Source organism: Lathyrus oleraceus, chromosome 6 (genome assembly GCF_024323335.1).
Source record: "Lathyrus oleraceus cultivar Zhongwan6 chromosome 6, CAAS_Psat_ZW6_1.0, whole genome shotgun sequence".
Classification (NCBI taxonomy): Eukaryota; Viridiplantae; Streptophyta; class Magnoliopsida; order Fabales; family Fabaceae; genus Lathyrus; species Lathyrus oleraceus.
This window is the reverse complement of record NC_066584.1, coordinates 149020482-149028657: the sequence shown is the minus strand read 5'-3', so window position 1 is coordinate 149028657 and position 8176 is coordinate 149020482. Positions and strand designations below refer to the sequence as shown.

General features: G+C 39.5%; 1 pseudogene; it reads left to right on the top strand.

The window, feature by feature from the left end:
- The first annotated feature begins 427 nt into the window (after window positions 1-427).
- LOC127099037 (uncharacterized) lies at window positions 428-527 on the top strand (annotated as a pseudogene).
- Window positions 528-8176: the final 7649 nt, after the last annotated feature.

Below are 8176 nucleotides of genomic sequence, written 5' to 3'. Positions count from 1 at the left end.
GTTATAGGTATTCGAATAGGGGCTTCCTTGAGCATAGTTTACTTGCTCTGTTTGGATTCCAGTCAAGAGTTGACATTCCGCAGGAGTGTGGCCTTGGATTCCACAGACCTCGCAATTCTGAGTTATAGCAACCACGGCGGTTGGAGGTGATACGTTTAAACTTTCAATCTTCTGGACCAAAGCATCCACTTTTGCATTAACGTGATCAAGGTTACTTATCTCGTACATGCCAGTTTTCGGTTGAGGTTTTTCCACTGTTGTTCGTTCGGTTCCCCACTGATAGTGGTTTTGGGCCATGCTCTCGATAAGCTGGTAAGCATCAGCATAAGGTTTGTTCATTAGTGCACCACCTGCAGCGGCGTCTATTGTTAACCTTGTATTGTATAAGAGACCATTATAAAATGTGTGAATTACTAACCAGTCTTCCAAACCATGGTGTGGGCAAAGTCTCATCATGTCTTTGTATCTTTCCCATGCTTCGAAAAGAGACTCGTTGTCTTTCTGTTTAAATCCGTTTATCTGGGCTCTTAACATAGCTGTTTTGCTTGGCGGAAAATATCGGGCAAGAAAAACTTTCTTCAACTCGTTCCAGGTGGTGACTGAGTTGGAAGGGAGAGATTGAAGCCATCTTCTAGCGCTATCTCTTAATGAGAAAGGAAAAAGACGAAGTCGAATTGCCTCTGAAGTGACACCATTAGCTTTAACAGTATCAGCGTATTGGACAAATACGGATAAATGAAGGTTTGGATCTTCGGTAAGATTTCCAGAGAATTGGTTTTGTTGCACAGCCTGCAACAACGAAGGTTTAAGTTCAAAGTTGTTTGCTTCGATTGCGGGCGGAGCAATACTTGAATGCGGTTCATCTTGCGATGGAGCGGCGTAATCTCTAAGAGCACGAGCTGGTTCTGCCATCTCGGTTAAAGAAGGAAAAATGTTTTTGATATCAGGAAGGTTTATAGGAGGGAGATTGTTTTCAGCACGATATTCCCGAATTCGTCGTAAGACTCGGAGATATAGTTCGATATCGTTGATTCGTAAATAGAGCGGTTCGCCTTGAGAGCGAGTGCGTGGCATACAAATCAACGAAAGAAAGAATAGAAGGAAAAAGAAACCTAGTCTCTACAGCGTAACGGAAGAGTTACGATATCGATTGAATAAAAGTCCCCGGCAACGGCGCCAAAAACTTGATCGCTCGACTGTGTGAGTCGAGAATGGGATACAAACTGCAAGTGCACAGTTCTATCGCGTAGTTTTAAAAGATATCGATCCCACAGGGACTTATGAATCGATATACCGTTATCTAAGGTTACTTCGTAAAGCTAAGGTGAATAATAGTTGATTGTTTGGGGAAGGAAGCTAAAAACTAAACTAATATCTAGATTAAATATTAATAAAACGGATATCGGTATGTAGTTCGTCAAAACTAGGGAATCAATTCCTTGTCGGTCTCTCGGTCTTAAAATAAATCGTTTCGATTAACTTTATTGGTTAAAGGTTTTATCTCAAACTCTCGCTCTGTTGAAGAAACCATGATCTTATATTAATGTAGCTGTCACTTATAATTAAGTCAAAAATCATATTTTGAAAACAATAAAGTTGCAGAAACTCTTTTTAAGAAAATACTGACCGTTTTAAACACCCTTATCTCAAACTCTCGCTCTGTTGACTTAGGTTATACAATTAAATCTAAATGCTTAACTCTCGTCCTCACATTCAATCTTTAAAAATACTTTTTGGAAAAAAGTCAGAATTTAATTAATTCTAAAACTTGCTCTCGCCCTGAGATAGACTTAATGACTAACTTACGCTGTCCAGTTAAAACCTCAAACTCTCGCTCTGTTGGTTTCAACTTCTTTATGTCTTTTACTTTTGTAAAAAATCTTGTTATTAAACCTGTAAGTTAAGACCATAAAAAGATTGATTCTAATTTTAAGTTTGAATAGACCGACTTAGTCTTGATCCCTTTTTCTGCTTACTTTACATACCGATACCTAGGCGAATTAGCCAGACATGCTAACTAAATAATAATTATTATCATGCATACACAGACTCATTTCAGGCAGGCAATGTAAATAAACAATAGAATAAAACATTAAAAATTAAATAACGATTAAAGAACCTGAATGCGTAATACAATGGTCTTGAACACTCCTCCACAAGCCGGTAGGATTTGTTCTTTGATTCTTCAATTAAACAGTAAATTAAATCAAGGAAATAAAAAAAACTCGAATATAACGTAAGGTTAAATCCGGTATAAAGTTGCACAGTAGTTTCCGGTGTAGAAACTACTACACGAAAAATATCTAAAAGCTAAAAACGGGGAAGATAAATTGCAAAGGAAAAAGAAAATAAAACTTGCAAAAGAAATAAATAAAATAAACAATATTAATTCTGCTGGAAAAAGAAAACTAAGCAAAAGCTTGAACAGAAAATCGGCAGAGCTTCGGTGTGTCTAAACGGCAAAAAGAGGAGAGCCAACGAGAGGGATTAGGGTAGCTATTTATAGTAGTGCTACTAACTGCCTTTTTCTTCTTTTCCATGAGTCTTCAGCGTGCTAAATTCACGGCTTGGGAATAGGACACGAAGTCCTCAACGTTACTTCCCTTCTTCTGAGAGCGTAACTTGCGCCAAAAAGCTAGTGGACTGGTGTGACGCTCGTCACACCATGTGTGACGTCCGTCACAAGGCTACTTCGCGTGACGCTCGTCACGCGTCCTGTGACGTCCGTCACAGGCACAGCGTTGGTGACTTGTGCGCTTTGGGCTGGGCTTTGGCCTTTGGTTCCTTTTCTCTCCTTTTTGTTCCTTTTTACACCTCCTTTTCTTCCCTTTTTCACTTTTGCTTCAAAATGGGTACCTGATATAAATAGAAGAGGAATACTGCATAATATCTGATAAAGTGAGATAAACTAGCGTAAATGATAATATAATTTAATTGAATTAAGTCTTAAAAAGCGATATAATTTCGTGTTATCATTAATCTTAATTGCTTTGGGCTTAAACAAGTTTTCAGCATCATTAGCAAGTCATATATATTGTTAATCCTAACTGCATTCAGGATTAACATCCATTTCAGTTTTTGTTGATTCCTTAGGATTGGCATTAATTTTAGAAAACAAATAATGTAATCATCTCTGTTGTTTTAATATGTTGGGTTGAAGAAATTCAACATCTGGACCAACATGTCATGTATGATGTCACGACATCAGGTCTGTGACATCGCACATGTGTAGAAAACTGAATTAATTAATTCAGTATATATTCTGGGATCAGCAAGGATATCTGGTGAATATCCTAACTCCCATGTGGAGGTCTTGAAGACTCAATCAGAAGATATATAGGCTCAAAATATGGAGATATATATGGAGAGATTCTAGGATTGAAGACCTTATTTGTAGCAGAATTTTTCTGCTGAAGTTGTAACAGCAAAGAACAAGTCTGCTGCGATTTCTGAAGGCCCAAATCCAGTTGGGTGATTAGGTTATAAATAGCTGATTGTAACCTAGTAGTTGTAAGCCTCTTAGAATGAATTTTTAGGGGTGTGTGTAAGGTAAACCTCCCAATCTGTGGGAAGGTTACCATGTGTATCTCAGTGGTAAATCCTGAGAGTGTTTGTAACTCAAAGCCTGTAGGCAAGAATGATTTTGTTCTTGAGTGAAGCTGTGAAGCAAGTTCAAGGTGTGTTAACATTACATTGTATTTGTAGTGATAGGAATGGAAACTGGAGGTTTCTATCTAGGAGTTCCTAGGTATAGATTGCATTGGGTAGGGATTAAGTGAGGAGTTGTAAACGGGTGAGTTTAACTCTGAATTGATACTACTAATAGTGGATCTTCTTCCTGGCTTGGTAGCCCCCAGATGTAGGTCATGTTGGACTGAACTGGGTTAACAATTTCCTGTGTTTGTTTTCCTTCTGCATGTGTTTATTACTGTCATAACTCAGCAGGTATTCCAGTCAGCTTATCAAGATGATAACTGACCTGGCATATAGCCTTCAGTTTGAATGTCAATTAGAAAGTTGTAACATTCATCTGGGACAGTACATACTGAATTATAAGTAGGTTAACTGTAGTTCAGTATTTATTTAAGTCTATTCTTCTCGAGGATAACAGACATGGCTGAAGGATCATAGTGAAACTGTCAAACTGGATGTTTTGACAGTGGATACTGAAGGATGATACTGAAGTAGAGACTAGTTGGTCTTTTCCAGTATTGCAAACTTAGCACAACAAGTTTCCAGGAACATAACAGAATCAGCATATGTTCTGGATGTCGAACTGAATGTTGTGACATTCATTCCCAACAGCAGGTGTTAAAGTGTAGGATGATTGGTTTTTCTGGTTCAGTATTTTTCTCAGGGATTCAATAGCTTAGAGAAAAACCAGGAAACCAACTACTAACCTACAATTAATGAACCTAACAAATAACCAAATTGTTAGCAATCTAATAAGTGGAAATTAGATTAACATGTTCAATCTTTAATTCAGGAAATACAATTAAAAGATACACACACTGGAACAATGTAACAGATGATGTCCACAAACAACAGCAAGACATCATGTTGATAACTATGGAAGAAAACAACAAAAGTGAGTGCTAGGTTTGATTTCTGTTGAGTCCTTCTTCCTGATGCACAGAACCAGGGGTTCATACATTCTAGGGTGACATAGAATGAGATGTCGAGACATCAGTGAACCTGTGCATATTAGTACAGTGGTTAATAACTATCTTGATGTATTAGTTACAATGTTAGATCAGATGTCATGACGTGGTGGATAACATCTGAATTCTGACTACACCAGAATTTCAATTGGTATCAGAGTAGGCATCCTGTTCTGCTTCTGGATGAGATCCATGGGTGATACTTTCTGGTATCTTGCAAGGAGTTATGTTAGTACTGATGCTGGAACCTGTGAAAGGTTCGGTAATTTCCCTGAATGGTCCCTTGAAGTAGGTGGATGGACTGTTCATGACAGGAATGGTGTGTACCTGTCTCTGGAGGGTGGCAATTGGCCTGTATGTGGGACAGCTGTGCCAGTATTGAACCACATTCAAACTTGGTATGGTCTTGGAGGCTGATCTGGTGAAGTGTGTGTTCATAGGTTGAGTTGTATTATGATTTCCGCTGCATAATACCTGGCAAAACTCAAACTCTGATGTTGTTTCCCCTCATGTGGATGAAAGGCTGCTGTATTCAAGATCTCATCATAATCTACTCAAGATGTCAAAGATACTTGAGTCTCCTCAAGTCCACTCATCATGACGTTCTCACTTCAGGATGGTAAGAATCACTTAATCACTGATTCTTTTACTCACTTGAGTAGGGTGTATGAAGACCTTGAAGACCTTCAAGGAAGGTTTGTTCCAAGGAGGTGGAACTGATGTTCTATGCGATGTTAGAACATGTTGTTCAACAAGTATGCAGCTACTGGTTGAAGAGCAGATGTGTTTAGGTATCAAACAAAGGGATACTTCTGTTTGGAACCTACTCCTGACCTGGAAGAGGAGACATCTGTGTGTGCTAAGTTGACAAGGGAAGGGTCAACTGTATGTGTGCTCAAGAAGGTCACCTTTAGAAGTCTGATCTCTAGAAGTTGAGCTGGTTGAGATGTGGCAGTGTGCAATCTCCTGCTGTTTGGCATATTCCTGTAGATTGAGCAGGGCTGGATAGGTGTTCCCTGAAGTACTATGTTGTGTTGGAAGACAAGTCCCCTGGATGTTAGCAGTCAATAATGGGGTAACCTGAGTGCTGTATAATCTAAGAGGATTGAAACCATGAATCATGTTATTCAAACACCACGTGCAGAAGTGGCAGTTTTGTCAAGGAGTAAGAATATGTAGATTCAGAGGTTGGTTGAAGTAGTATGCCCTGGCAATGCATAACTACTATTGACTGGTATTGTGTTTCTCACTAGTACTTATGGTCAACTGGAGTCTGATTGGAGGAGTTAGTTGCCACAGGTAGGGATAGTGTATGTCATGTTGAGACATATGTGTACAATGCATGGATATTGGTGTGGAGTATCCATGATTGTTAGTTTGAGGGGGAGTCTTGGTTAACCTCCTCAAGTCTGGTCAACCTAGGGTCTGGTTGGCTGTTAACCTGTGTCACATGGGTTCTGGTGGTTGTGTGACACATTTACAAGGAAGAATTCATCTCTCTCATTCCTAAGGGTGAATTTAATCTGGGAAGACTTTCAAAATTGTCTAGATGCTTACAAGCAGAAGATGTTGACACAAGAAGAGTACTTTCAAAGTAGTCTTATGGTGGAAGTATCTGAAAGGAAAATTGGGAAAGGATTTAAGATCAATGTCTACTTGTGTCAAGTATAAGTTTGTAATTGATTATCCTTGGAACTCAAGATAACGGATGTCCTTAAAGATGTTGGAACATCACTTCTTCAAGACCCTGTGCAGAATCACAGGTAGGATAGTACATTGGCTTATGATCTATCTCTTTGGTGGCAGCAAAAGCATATGATCACTGAAAAGGTTTCCTAGCAAGAAACATGATTCAGCCTTGGTATGTACAAGAAGAAGAAGACATCATAGTCTTGATGGTGGTTACTTGGATCAGTTTATTTCTGATCTAGGTAATGAAGTGCATTAGCTTATGCACACTGTGGAGTCAAGAACAAGTGCCAGCAGTCTTGACATCATGGAAACAGCCTTGCCTTAGGATGTGGAATCCTTGGTAGAGCTGAAGGATTAGTTTTTAACTGGTTCTTCTGAAGACTCATACATCAGAGTGTCTGATGTCTTTGGAGAAGAAGCAGGGATTCATCAAGGTGTGAGCTTGGATGACTTAACTGCAAACCTACAGGATGGAGGTTGTTTACTCAAACTTGGTTCCACAATCAAGTCTATGAGAACATTGAACTCTTGTTTTGTGAAGGGAGGATGTTCTTTCAAGTGGCAGAAGAAGGAGCTGAATTCAACAGCTAGATGTCAAAACACAATGTTGTGACATTTGGTTCAACATCAGACTCTTAGTTGGTGAAGTGGCACATCAACTTGAGATAGAAAGGTCTACAGGGTTGTAGATTGGATACTTCAAAAAGGCTTGAAGTTCTAGTCTCACTTGAAAGGTCAGAATATCTTTGGGAGAAGTCTGATAAACTTGGGGAGGTCAAAAAGCAACATTTGACCTTTTCATATGAGGATTCATGAAGGAGGTAATCAACCAGTGGCAATTGGTTTACCTCAGAAGTGAGTTCGAAGAATCAAGATAATCAACATATGGCAGCTGATTATTCTTGAGGAAAGTCTGAGACAAATTACTCTTGAGTAGAAAAGTAGTAAGTTGAAGACTAAAGGAGGTCTGGGGTCTTCTTAATCAAGCTGATGACTCAGTGATATCTGAAGACTATCAGATGGTGCTCCTCGTTGTGATGGATGTCCCAGCTGATGTTAGAACATCTTGTGAAGTGGTCTTCTATTCTGGTTTGAAGAGAGATTGACACAGAGTGTGAATGTGTTCAGCTAAGAGGGTTGAACAGAGGGTGTGCTCTTGAAGACATGAAGATGCGTCTTATGTTTTCCATTCATCAAGTGGTCTGGATTCTCTTTGAATCAGGAAGTATGTGAAGGTCCAACTTTGGGGTGTTGGATATGCTCATGTGTGATCTCCAAGTTTCAAGAGGAGAGTAGGGCGTCCATGACAGGGGGAGTTTTGTCCTTGAAGCTGCAAGTAATCATCAAGCTTGTGGTCTATGTCTACTCAGATAACTAGGTATGGCACCTTGTCAGTTATCAGGATACTGTGATGTATGTCAAGGCTGAGTGAGCTGAAGAATGTCTGACCGGATGTCATGACATTGCCCTGGACAATGCTGCTAATTCCTTCTGAAACTAAAAGTCAATAGGGATTGTGAAGGTGATGTGTCAAATTCTGACAAATCAGAATAAGCCAGATGGCTACAGCTGTGTGGTACAGGGGGAGTAACCATCTGATGAAGTGTGGGAATTTGACTGTATCAGTGCCAGATGTCGAGTCTCTACTGGAGGTATGACAGGAACCTTGGGAAATGTTGAATACTAGCAGAATGCAGGAAAAAGCCGCGTGAAATGTTAAAACATCGCGTGCAACGTGTCTGACTGCAGATATGGAATAGTCTCCATGCACTGGAACGACTGTTTTGGAAAAGAAACAGTCAAGAGCTATAAAAGGAATTCAA